This window comes from Dipodomys spectabilis, unplaced genomic scaffold, assembly GCF_019054845.1.
Source record: "Dipodomys spectabilis isolate Male_0828 unplaced genomic scaffold, ASM1905484v1 ptg000036l, whole genome shotgun sequence".
Classification (NCBI taxonomy): domain Eukaryota; kingdom Metazoa; phylum Chordata; class Mammalia; order Rodentia; family Heteromyidae; genus Dipodomys; species Dipodomys spectabilis.
In genome coordinates this window covers 974,928-988,662 of record NW_024870713.1, presented here as the reverse complement: position 1 = coordinate 988,662, position 13,735 = coordinate 974,928, and the positions used below count along the sequence as shown (strand labels likewise).

Sequence of the window (13,735 nt, the reverse complement as noted above, 5' to 3'; positions counted from 1 at the left end):
ATGTTAAAGTGTAACCAACTTATTTTTCCTATATTTTTATTGTTATTATAAAGGTGATATACAGAGGGATTACAGTTACGTAAGTCAGGTAATAGTACATTTCTTTTTGGACAATGTCACCCCTTCCCTCATTCTCTCCTAGTTTTTCCATCCTTGTCTACATCCCCAAGAATCTCTCTTAACATTGATTTCTGTTCTGTCTTAGTCATATTCCCAAGCCAGTTAATTCTCAGTAACTGTAGAAAAGAGTCCCCCAGAGGCTTCCCATGGGTTATCTGTTCATACCTGAACTAACCTCTGTGGTCAAGAGGAAATGTAGCAATCTTCAGCCTTCTCCTGGAGTGAGGGGCTGGGTGACTCAGTCCGATTCCATCTACAAAAACTGTAAACAGAAAAACAGGAAAATCCATGAGACTTCTGTCTCCAACTAACCACCAGAAAACCAGAAGTGGGACTGTGGCTCAAAATGCTAGAGTGCTAGCCTTTTGCATAAAAGAGCTCAGGTATAGTGCCCAGGCCTTGAGTTCAAGCCCCACAACTGAAACAAACAAACAAACAAAAAAGTGTCTATCAGGTAGTTCAAGAAAATACCAAGATTAGTGCACAAAATACAAATGTTAGTGGGAGCTGGTGGCTTATACTTGTAATCCTAGTGACTTGGGAGGCTGAGATCTGAGGATCACGGTTCAAAGCCAGCCCGGGCAGGAAAATCCATGAGACTCTATCTCCAATGAAAACCACTATAAAACCAGAAGTGGTGCTGTGGCTCAAGCGGTAGTGCACTCACCTTGAGCTGAAGAGCGCAGGGACAGCGCACAAGCACAGAGTTCAAGCCCCACGACTGACCAAAAAAAAAAAGTATAACATTTTTAACATTTTATGGGTTTCCTTAGTTTTTTTTTCTTGGTTGTTACAAGAAGGGATTTTATTATGCATAATTATATATATATATAATTTTTTCTTTTTGGTACCAAACTATCAGAAACATGTCTTTGTAAAAATTAAGTTATTTTATAACTTACATTTTGCATGCATAACACATTTATGACCTCATGTACTTCCCAAATGTAAATCAAGTAAAAAACTGTAGGGATTAAGGCAGTTCCAAAAATGTATTAGCTGTGTGACTCATTAGAAGGGTTGAAAAATTCAGAAGGAAAAATGAGATAAGCCTCAAAAAAAAAAGGCTAAGGAAAGGAACGGCAGATAGGTCTGGTGACCTGAGCAAGCTGTGTCAGAACATAGCTGGATACATTGTGTTCTTTCAGAGTGCCGGAATTTACTGAATCCCAACAAATTCACAAGCAATGTCAGTGTCATTGGCATTAGTTCACCATGTACTAACTGAGGTCACTTGATAGATGAGGCATCTATTCTAATCATAATTACTATGATTAACTTTCAGATCACACAGTACACTTGCAAAAATGGAGATGTTACAGGCCCAGAATGGCCTAGAAGGGATTAAAGTGATGGTCACGTGGTTCAAAAAAGCTTTGCTTAAAGGCAATGACAGAGACCAGGTACAGAAGTGAAGAGTCACTGCAGATAATCAGATAAGATCAAACCTAATTTAAGTAAAGGAAAGCTGCTAACACACACACACACACACACACACACACACACAGATCAAACCTAGTCTCAGGATATCACAGATCTTTTAAGGCCTGAAGATGTCCAGTAGTCTGCCTGGAGTTCAATGCTAGTTCAAGATTCAGAACTAACTCTACGTGCAGAACTGATTCTTAGGATCACCAGACCTGGATGGAGGGCAATTTGAGTTGAACTGAGCGGAAGCCCCAGGGGCAGTGTCAAGAGTTCCTCACTGGTGGATCCTTTAGGCATACACCAGATGATCTGATGACTGGTCCGTGTGTGCTTCTGTGTCTTTCCTCTTACATGATTCAAGTGAGGAAGTTCCATACATCACTGGGTCTGATGTGTTGGTTAAATCCAGGGACCTGGTGTTTCTGAGGTGATCTGATGCATTATTTGCCAATTAATTGTTTATTGGCCCAAATAAGTTATCTGTTTGTGTCTTGTGGTGTGCTGCTAGTAGTTGTTGTCATAGAAAAACATGATGTAGTCATTTTGCTCTGGCACTTATACTGAATATTGAGTAGCTTAATTATACATAATTTTTAAAATAAACTGCTGCTTTACAACATAGAATGGACCAAGGCCAGACCCAGCCTTAAAATTGCTGTTCTGCATTTGCTAGAATAATCCAGAGCACCCCCGGCTGCTCTCTTACTGGAGATTAAGGAAGGATACAAACTTCCCTTCAGATCCAAGTTCTCTTTAAACTGTTACATGGGACTTCCATTGTGAGATACAGAGAAGCCACATTTTGAGAGGTTGAATCAGGAGTGTTTATTAGAAAGCAGGCAACTGCAAGTGGCCTAATTTCCCCAAAAAACTTGTAGCCTGCAATGTAATAATGTTAGAAAACTGAGCCACGAGGGTAGTAAGAAAGAGCAGAAAACAATCTTAACAAACCAGATCAACTTTAATGGAGAGTTGGAGAGGAATGCTATGGTGACCTGAGGAGAGTCAGGAGTCATGAGGCATGGCTCAAAGGCAGCAGGGGTTGAGTGGCCTAGCTAAGGTCATGGTTAGGGGGCAGGGTCTCTCAAAGAGAGTTCAAAGAGTCTTGCAAGTTCATGGTACAGGTCTGGAAGGTCTGGGAATCTATTATCCAAGTCCCCATTAAGGTGCAGATTACCTAGGGGTAGGGATGGGGAAGTGGCGTTTCACCTCTAGAGTTTTTAGAAAGTCTCCACCATCCACCAAGATGCCAAGATGGTACCAGTTAGACCCAGTATTCACATTTCAAAACCAAGGCAAGACTTGTAATGGGTGTTACAAACCTACTAAGACAACTGCCATGGCCTGGAGTGGATTAGTGTATAAACCCAGGCTCAGCATAGTCACGAAGTCATTCCTATGAGGCAAGTTAGCATTTATTTGAATAGTGAGCTTGAAACTGGGTCTTTAGACCCCAGGTCCAAAGTCCAAGAATCTCAAATTAGGTCCAGCCACTAGCCCTTCTATGCCAAATAAAGAGCAATAGAGAAGGGCAGACAAAGATTTATTACATGGAAATTATGGAGAGACTGCACTGCAGTACATCTTTGGCCATCTTCAGAGATACAGACATTAGCTTCAGGTTAAATAAGGAGAATTGGAGCAGCAGGTGAGACAGATGTGCAGAGTTAAAACAGTCTTAGCTCTCAGGTGGGTGGCCTGGTTGACCATTTACTCAGTCTTTATCCATGAGGAATTCTGAAGAAGTCCTTATTGTGTTATTACTGGAACAGAACAGAAAAAAGTGGTCTCCTGAGTTGGAGGCTATAAGCATTAAGATAATAAGAAGATACTGCTTGTTTGAGGGCAGTTTTCCTTCCACACAAGATGGTGATCTGAATCTTCTCTTTTCTCCTGCAAATAATGTGATTACAAAGGTACTGCAGGAGAGTAGCTCAAATCAAAAGGCTAAGATTCAAAGCTGGAGAACTTTCTAGTTAATTCACAGGACCCAGCAAAAGCATCTTTTAAGTTGCCCCTGTGAACTTATTCACCACTATTTTGGGTTGACACCCCTCGCCCTGGGTCCTTCACAAGCCAAGCCAGGCCATAGCTGTCTATGCCCACCAGCCTGTGGCTGCGTCAGCAACAAAGTCTGGATGCAAGTCTTGGTCTCTTACTGGTTCTAGTGTATGATCACAAGGTGCCAACTATAGAACGTATTGTCTCTGCTCTAAGATGTTTCCCCTGGCTACACGACAGCTATAAGATACGTTGGTTTTGCTATGTGCTAGATTCAGAATGTATTGTTTCTGCGATAGGATGTTTCCCTGGCTGAGAGCCAGCTATAGAACGCCCTGCCTATCGGATATCCCCAGTGTGCAGCTGTGACTACAAAGATTTTCTGCCCCAGCCCCTTCTTCTGCCCTCAGACTCCTGACGTTATATCTACCTCTACTACTGGGAGAGCAGTTTGCTACTCTCTATCCCACGAGAGACAGCCTGTCAGTTTCTAGCTGACATAAAACACTTACTTCTTGTAAGTGACTGTGTGTCCGTGTGGTTTTCTGGGTCGGCACTTACAGCCCCTGCAGTCCCAGCTAATTAACTTTATCCTTTACTTCCAAGGACTGATGACTCCAAGCCAGGGCCACATCTGTACGTCTTAAGCCTAAACTGGGTCAGAAGTCAGTGGTGAGCAACTTTTAAAGTCACTAAATTATCAAATGGTCATTAATTCCCCATTACAAATGATTTTAAAAAACCCATCCAGATTCAATGACATCATCCCAAAGTTATTCTTATCATCTCCTAATGCAGCTATTCTTTTCTTAATTTGCTCCCTCAATCAAGAGTCCTGTCTTCAGCACTGGAAAGGAAACTCAGTGGTCAGCACTGATTTAAAAAAAAAAAAAGTTTATCTTGACAAAAGAGCACAACCCACCAACCCGTGCGATGTATTCCTGGTGTCCTGAATTCATGGTAGCCTAAGGAGGAAAGAGCGCTAGAAACGAGTGGTCTCGGCAGGCTTGTCACAAAGCACAAGTTAAAAGGATGGATGGCGGGAGGGAGGATAGCAGGCCACACTGAAAAACCAGGCTAAGCTGAAAAACCACGGGCCGAAGCCCCGAGGACCCGCAGATACGAGGATCCGGGTGGAGGCCTTTGTGTGAGGCGAGCCGACTCCGCCCCTCCAGCTCCTCTCCCTCGGCCTGCCAACCCCGCTCTGCGCACCGCCGCCCCTAAGGAAGCTGTTTTACCCTCTCTGGGCCTCAAGGCGATATCCCACTGGAACAATTCAATCCAGGTGCTTACAAAAAGAATTCACCCAAAGTTTGGGGGAAAGTTAATCGCGCCTCCCCTCCTTCCTGAGCTAAGACCCGGAGCGTCCCCTCCGGTCCCCCCAGTCCCCGGCGCTCTGGGACTTGGTTTACCGACCCGCCGCGGGCCGGCCAGGTCTGAGGGCACCCGTCCGCCGCGGGCAGGCGCGGGCTGCGGGCATCTGGGAATACCCGTACCCCTCGCCCGCCCCTGCCCGGCTCCCGACCGCCTTCTCCGTGGGCTGAATAGCCACGGGCGACCCGAGCCAAATGATCGCAGGTCCTAGGATGACTTGAGAAGCGAACCCCAACTCTGCAAACGCGCGTTCCTCCCAGCTCTGCAGGCGCAGGAGGGAAAGGGGTTCGGTCCCTGGATTTGGGTAGAGAAAAGGTCACGGGCAGTGTCAGCCAGGAAGTGCGGAGAGAGATGGTGAAGCTAAAGGGAAGCGCCAGCAAGCCTGCTCCCGAGAGCGGCTCGTTGGTCTAGGGGTATGATTCTCGCTTCGGGTGCGAGAGGTCCCGGGTTCAAATCCCGGACGAGCCCAGGGCTCTTTTTCTTCTTCCTCCAACTGAAACGAAAGATGCTTTTGCTTACTGGGCCCCATTTCGAGAACCTACGTGAAATTATTTTGGTCCCATGAGTGCGAATGTCCATTCTCTTCATTTTTTTGAAGCTAAGGATGAAATCGCTATCTTAAGTCCGAGGGCAACCAGGGCGCTCGCCCCTGCCCGGGCCCCCCACCCCCCGCCCCCCAGCCCTTCTATGGCAGACCTCAGGTTCCATGGTTTAATCCCCGCCGCCGCGTCGGACAGCCCTGTGGTTCTCAGTCCCTCTACTTGCCCTCCCTGAGAGCAGCCGGGTGAAGGACGCTTCAAGGTACCGCTTGCTAGAGAACTTTTACATTTACATCCTATTTCTTTTAATAGGATTTGAATGTAAAATGTGGTCTAAGCTCAAAAGACGTGGGTCAGTTTTGTGTTTCATTGTAACGTAGTTTATACATTTATTTGTCCTCTAAAAGATAGCTGTAGCTTTCATGGAGAGAAAAACAGGGCTCGTCCGGGATTTGAACCCGGGACCTCTCGCACCCTAAGCGAGAATCATACCCCTAGACCAACGAGCCACCGTGGCGCTCGTCCTCTCGCTGTCGTAAAGGTACGTGTTCCCTTTAGTCCTGCGCCCCCAAGTGGTCGTTATATATTTTTAGTTCTTGATTGCTTGTGTACTTTATGGGTGTTTATTTTTTGATATTTTTTTCTTTTGGCTCTTTGAAAACAATAATGGCACTACTAGTATAATATTGACATCTTATTAAAAAAAACCGTCATCCTATTTATATTCATGATTTATACCTTGCAGTAGCTAAGGCAATATCCAAGATGCAAATTCCAGACCTTCTTCATTTCTGAAAGTTGAAAGGTTGAAAGTTGAGTTAGTACATTTTCATACTTTATGATAAAATTGTTGGTCCTTGCCAATAATTTATCCTACTGTTCAATGTCCCATCTTTCTAACCTTCTGAAATCCCATCCCTATGTATTAACTCAAACTGCCCTCTTCAACTGGAAAAAAAAAATCCATTTCCTTTTGGATAAATCCCAGACTCTAAATTTCACTGGAAAAAAAAAAAAATCCTTTAAGGAAGTGGTGCTGTGGCTCAAGTGGTAGAGTGCTCACCTTGAGCTGAAGAGTGCAGGGACAGCACCCAAGCCCAGAGTTCAAGTCCCATGACCTACCAAAAAGAAAAAAAAAAGAAAAAAGTCTTTTAAAACATTAAAAACCACTGTTTAGGGAATATAATTGGGTTTCATTTCCTTCTAATTTTCTTGGAGGACAGTTCACTCAATACCAACACTAAATTCAAGTGTGTAATTGACATCCTATGTGTAACTGTACCAAATTCTTTATTTAAAAAAATTAAATTATCATTAGGTAGTTGTACAAAAGGGTTTCAATTCAACATGTTGGTTTCCAGTATCTTTTCTTTCTTTCTTTTTCTTTCTTTCTGTTAGTTGTAGGGCTTGAACTCTAGGCCTAGGAACTGTCCCTGAATTCTTTTGTTCAAGGATAGTAGTGCTCTACCACTTTAAGCCACAGCTCCACTTTTGGTGTTTGCATGGTTAATTCAAGATAAGAGTCTCATGGGGACTTTTTTGCCTTGGCTGGCTTTGAACCATGATCCTCAGACCTCAGCCTTTTGAGTAGCTCGGATTACAGGCATGAGCCACCAGTGTCCCGCTCCAATATCTTTAAATTATATAAAGAAGTCATGACTTCTAACTTCAAATCCTTAAGTACCTCCCACTGAGGCTTATAATAGATGGCAAAATCAGAACTCAATAAATATTTTGAATGACTAGAATTTGGTCCCTAATTCCCCATCAGTAGAAGTTTTAGGTATTTTGACAAAGAGTAATTGTGAATTATCACCCTAGCAAATTACTAATCACATAAAGCATATATATATGTATATATACACCCACCATTAATTTATTTTAGAAGTCATTCATTAATTACTTCATTATTTTATTGCTCATTCATCCACAGAGATGGGCATTAAGTTGTCAACTTTCTTCCTATGGCTTTGCACCAGAAAATTATAACTTTGGAGTTTTAGCATTAAGTCTCACTGCTCTTACTTGAATCCAGTTCTTTGGGCTCAAGGTGATGATAAGATTACAAGTGTGTACCATACAACTATCATGAATTTTTCCATGGAAGGAAAAGTTGGCCACACAAATTGAGAGTACAATGCTAGCAGGACCATGTCCCCATGCTGTCCAAGTTCCAACCCTTGCTTACTTCCATGACTATTATATCCCTTCTTCCTTGCCTCTGGCTGTGATAATATGCAGATTGGCAGCTATGAAGGTCTGCTACCACCTTGTATACTTGATGATCAGGGGATTAAAACACAAATCATACCCATCAATCACTAAAGGATAAGGAATAACTCCAGGGCTGGAGTAGATGTCCAAGGGCTCTGGAGTGGTAGCGGGATGCCCCAGAACTAGGATTTTGGACATACTGGACCTTATTTGGATTTGGCTGGTTAGTTGACTGCTAGGCTAGCATTGCATCCATCCCATCTCAACCAATTCTTACAAGGATCCTGACATTAAAAGGAAAAAACAAACACACTTCTTACTTGGTAAGAACTTTATTCTGGAGTAGCATTCCTCCCACAACTATGTTTCTGACTCCTCTGAGATCACCAAACAAAGCATATGGAACATGTGTTGTAGTAAGATTTCATTGAAATGTATGATGAAGTCAAGCATCAGTGGCTCATGCCTATAATCCTAGCTACTCAGGAGGCTGAGATTGGAGGATTGTGGCTCAAAGCCAGCCCAGCAGGAAAGTCCATGAGACTCTTATCTCCAATTAATCACAGAAAAAAGCCCTTAGTAGCGCTGTGGCTCAAGTGGCAAAGTGCTAGCCTTGAGCAAAAGGAGCTCAGGGACAGTGCCTGGGGCCTGAGTTGAAACCACAGGACCAGAAAGGAAAAAGAAAAGAAAAGAGAAGAAATGAAGATGGATTTTCACTCCCTCAAATCACCTTTAGCCTAGCAAATATTTGCTATTCATGGCCTAGTGTGCTGCATGCAGCAAAGCCAATATTCATGGAGGGGAGCCCTGGACTTGTGATGTCCTTGAACGCTCCAGTCTCAGAGTGATTATAAAGACAGGTTATATCAAAGCCATTATGAACCTCAGTGGCTCCCCGGACAGAGCACAAGTGTCAGAAAAATATAGTCAGAACCATAGAGCTAATTCTGCATGGAGTAAAGATCTGAAGACATGGGACATGGGCAGATAGCTGTGTTTCTTGGTGCCATTTCCTAAAGGGCAGTTGGAAGTCTGGTGGAAACTCTGGTGACCACAGTTATGTGATGGAAGCCAGGAAAGGTGACCTGTAAAACTCTGCACCTATCCAAATACAGCAGGTCCACCCTTCCCCCAAATAAACTGGGAATGGCTTTATGGGGAAGGGGCTGCAGAAGCTGCTGTGATTCCACCCATTCTGATTGGAATATTCTGGCTGCCCCCTTTACCTTTCATGTATCTCTGACCAATAGGATTCAAGAATTGAGGCCACCCCCACACTCCCCACTGCCTAGTAGCACTGGTATCCTTTCTATTGGCTTACACCACTACCAGCAGTTGAGGGAGGTAGAGATGTGGAATGGTGAGTGACTGAATCGAGGTGATTTGGGGGATAAAATAGGAAGTAGATGTAGTTGGTGGTGATTGGAAAATAGAGGTGATTTCAGAGAGCCTGGGAATGTGCCCCACCCACCTTCCCCATCTCAGTGCTGGGATGTCTGAGCAAACAAGACAAAAAAAAAATAGCTGCAGGAAAGAAACTACTGCAAGAATAACAGCAGGAGAATTGTCCTGATGGACCTGCAGAATCCAAGAAAAAGAAGAACACTAAAAAAGGAGGGAATCCCAAGACAAATACCACTGGGGATTGTAATTCAGCTGAGGGTGCAGCCAAAGACCACGCAGACCCTGAGCCTCCCCCATCTTTGGGCACATCAGCTCTGCCAGGGTCAAGAGTGTCACAGGTCCCAGTAACACTCAGGATCTAGAGAGGCGCTACCAACACCTGGTGCTTGCCCTGGACTCCAGCAGAACCTGAAACCAGCAGCTCTGCAATGAAATCAAACAACTGAAGCAGGAAAAGAAAGACCTGTGGGATCAACAGGGCAAAGAGAATGAGAAGATGGCCTTTGTGCAGAAGGCACTGAAAACAGATCTGGAGCTCCACAAGCTATCAGCACAGATGATGGTGTACAAAAAATTCAATTTACAATCTGCCCTGGTCCACATGCAGCCAATGAAAAAGAACTGGAGTATGAAGGTCTTTCCAGCTGCCTGCAGGCTTCACAACCGTGCACCACAGAGCTAGAGATGATATTATCTGCAGTCTTCACCACACAGAATGAGACAGACAACCTAGAACTCATTAAAGGCCTGAATAACATAAAGCTGCAGCTCCAGAAAAAGACCAAAAGCTATGAGGATCTGGAGGAAGAGAACATCAAGCTGCAGGAAAGGCTAAAAGTGCTCCTGACACAGAAGGCTGACATAAAAATCAAAATTCATGAGTTAAAATGAATACTAGAAGAGCGGGCAGAGTTGGAAAGGCAACTTGACAGCATGAAAGAGTTGATGACAACATTAAAGTTGGAGGGTGGAGAGCTCCACATGGCAGGAGAAGGTCCAGCAGCTCTTTGAGCAGTGAGACAACTGAGAGAAGGAAAAGAACAAGGGTGAGGCAGATGCTGGACCTGGTGGAACGGAGAAAGCAGCTATCAGAGCTGCTGCCCCTGCAGCTTCCTGCAGAGCCATTTCAGGCTGAGCAGCAGCTGCATGCCCAGGCCCATCAGATGCAGAAGGAGCTCAAGAACCTGAAGGAACAACTTCACAGTCAGATACAGGAAAACCAGAGCCTTGGTCCAGAACCTGGAGCAGCAGCAGCAGCTGCTGATACTGGAGAAGAAGGCCATGGAATGGGATTAGCATGCCAAGGATTGGCACAAGAGCTTTGAGACAATGGAGAGGGAACATGAGACCAAGAGGTCTAGAGACCCAGCTGCTGGAGCAGGTAAAGGAGGAGCAGAGGCAGACCAAGTTGGGGGACCAGACTGTACCTCAAAAGTTGCAAGACATATTGAAGTGCTTGGCAGCAACAAGACTTCAGAATGAGCAGCCCCAGGCCCAGCTGAGCTTCCTGGGTTTCCTTAGAGAAGGTGAAAGAATGAGCAACAAAGAAGAAAAGGGTGAGGAGGCAACTCCCCCTGATGTGACTGTCCCAGAGGACATAGACAAACCATGTGGGATTTTTACCTTGAAGTGCTAGCAGTGGCTGACTCAAAGAAAGAGAAGCTCAGCCAGCAGCTGCAGGAGCAGCAGGCCCGCTGCAGGTGCCTGGTCAACCTAGCAGCCCAGTGTCAGAGAAAGCTGTAGCGCCAGGCCCTCTTCCCCAAGAGCTGGAACCACAGCATGTCTGGGGACAAGAAACAGGACACACAGGTCTCCAAGAAGAAGCTGAAAATCTGCTTTGTCCATGACCTGCCCAACAAGGTGGATTGCCAGAATCAAGTAGATGACCTCCAACATGGATGCAGCCAGCTGTCAGAACACATCAGCGCCACTGAAGAGTCCATATATTCTATAAAGAACAGATGGCAGTCATGGATGAGCTCTATCAGGAGAAAGATGAGTTTGTCAACCAGCTCTTCCAGGAGAAGAGGGAGAAGCTGCAGGAGCTGCTGTTGCACATTGTGGGTGAAGGCACAGAGTGCCAGGACAAGATGTTGGCAGCCACCCAGACCCCAGCTGCTGAAACCACTTGAGACCTGTCAGGCTCTGTGAAGATGGAAGTTATGGAGGAGGAGCAAGGTTTTGAAGAGATGCAACTTGAAGACAAAGTGGAGTCTTCCTAAGGAGAGGGTAGGGTGCCTTGCCCCCTGGACAGTCCTACCACAGAGTAGATGGTGCTGCTGCTGCCCAATATCCAGCACCACCAAGAGGTTGCAGGCTTGGGTAATCAGCCCTCCTTCCTTTTCTTCTATAGACTGATGCAAATGATGAGTTGAAGATAATTATTATCTAAAGACCCAGCAGCCACTGCCTAGAAAAACGAACTCCTGTCCTCTTGAATGTACTTTGGGACATGGCAGCTAGGTGGCATTCTCTCAAACACCCTTCAAATGGGGAATGGGAAGTGAGTAGGCTAGAAAGGGCAGAGGCTGCTAAGAAATGACCCAAACTCTAGGGATACCTAATAGTTCATTGGTTGCTAGCAAAAGGCCCACATGATGTGTAAATTCTTTACAAAGAGTAAATTCTTTACAAAAAAGATGGCATAGTTTCCTATTAGCATGTTGTATTTGTGTTATTAATTTATAAATTACATCCATATTAGTATATTCATTATTTTCTGATGTATTTTTATGCTGATTTATGGAGTTGTTTTCATAATTCTTTACATTTTTAAAGGAAAATTTATATTTCCTCAAATGAGTTATTTCATTATTTAACATTATATGTTGGTGCATTTGTACATTAAAAAAAATCATACCCTGTACCAGCAACACTGAATTTTCATGTTTGTATTTGTATATTATTTTAATATACTACAATGGTAGTATACTGAGGTGAAAAGACAATACAAACCATGAAAAAGAAGAAAACGTTATTAAACTTGACAGTCTGGAAAAAAGAAACAATAGAACAAATGGAGATGCCCTGTAGTGGAAAAAGATACACCAAAAAAGTTCAGGTAGTGCAGAATAATACAATATGCAATTATACAGCATCTATAATGAATGAAGTGTTCAAGTGATAAATGTGGAATATTGTTTATTGAATCAAAATATTAAAAAAAAATTAGAAATCTCACAGATCTGAGCTTGTCACTTCTTCAGTTACAATTGCCTACAGAATAAATGCAGACTTCAAAATATGATCACAACCGACATTTCCAACATTCATCTCTTTTCCTTACAATGCCCTGAAAATGCAAACCAGCTGTTTCTCATACCTGGCCCATGCTTTTCTGTTCTCTGGCTTTTTTGTTTTGTTTTGGTTTTTGTGCTGTTTTGGGTTTTGTGCAGGCTTAGTGCTTTTACTTGGAACCTGGTTTGCTTGCTTGGCTTTTTTTCACTCAAAGCGGGCACGCTACCGCTTAAGTTAGACCTCCACTTTCTGGCTAGTTGGAGGTAAGAGTCTCATGGACTTTCCTGCCTGGGTTGGTTTTGAAATCCTGATCCTCACATCTCAGCTAGGATTATAGGTGTGATCAATGAGCGCCTTGCTGCTGCTGCTTTTTCTTCTTCTTCTTCTTTTTTTGTAATTGAGTAATCAGGGGGTCTCGAACTCTGTGCTTGGGTGCTCTCCTTCAGCTCTTCAGCTCAAGGCTAGTGCTCTGTCGCTTGAGACACAGAGCCACTTCCGGTTTTCTGGTAGTTTATTGGAGTTAAGAGTCTCACGGATTTTCCTGCCCGGGCTGGCTTTGAACCGCCATCCTCAGATCTCAGCCTCTGGAGCAGCTAGGATTACAGGCGTGAGCCACCGGCGCCCCGCATGACATCATTTTTGAAAGTGAGTTTAGGTATTCTGTATGTTCAGTTCAGTTAATGCATTTGTATCATTTTCCACATGTAGTATTGCAGACACTTCAGAAAGACCCCCTGGGAAAAATAGAGCCGTATGTTTTGATAGGATTTTCTGTTTTTTTCTCATGAATCATGAGGTAATTAAGAGTTTGTTGTAGTGCAAATCTAATATGCTAACCCAGCACAGATCAGAATGTGTTTAGACAAAAATCTCCCAAGTGAGGAGTTGCATTTAGGGGTTTCTCCACTTTTGTCCTAAATGTCCAAAACTTGTTCACCTTCATCCCTCTTGGATCTTTCCTGAGCTTTCCTCATTCTGGTCTTTTCCTGTGCTTGGGTCTTTATTTTTCCCTCTTCTAGTCTCGGATGCCTTTCAAACACTCTTCTGTGTTAGTTGGGTTTGTAACATCCTGGACCAAGCTAACCATTTTGAGCAGGATCAGCAAAAGCAGGCCAGGATCAGATCCCAATTATTATTGATATAAAGAGAAGGACTTTGGACCAACAAAGGCAAAAAGAACAAGAAAAACACATCCGTTTGTGTTCATTATAGTGGGAGAGGGTTCCAATTTGGGCGGCTGTCTGGCCAAGCCTAAAAGGGGCTCCTCAGAAGAGGAGCCTTGACCTGCAAGATGGAGACTTGTGTGTGTGTGTGTGTGTGTGTGTGTGTGTGTGTGTGTGTGTGTGTGTGTTTGCTTTTTTTTCGGTCGTGGGGCTTGAACTCTGGGTTTGGGCGCTGTCCTTGCACTCTTTTTTTTT

At 44.1% G+C, this 13,735-nt stretch overlaps 2 non-coding genes across 2 annotated transcripts; one reads left to right on the top strand and one right to left on the bottom strand.

Annotated features, from left to right (window-relative positions):
- Window positions 1-5,319: 5,319 nt before the first annotated feature.
- On the top strand, window positions 5,320-5,391 carry Trnap-cgg. Its single transcript has one exon. It is a non-coding gene; the product is annotated as a tRNA-Pro (tRNA).
- A 508-nt stretch (window positions 5,392-5,899) lies between these two features.
- Trnap-agg lies at window positions 5,900-5,971 on the bottom strand. The gene has a single exon. It is a non-coding gene; the product is annotated as a tRNA-Pro (tRNA).
- Window positions 5,972-13,735: the final 7,764 nt, after the last annotated feature.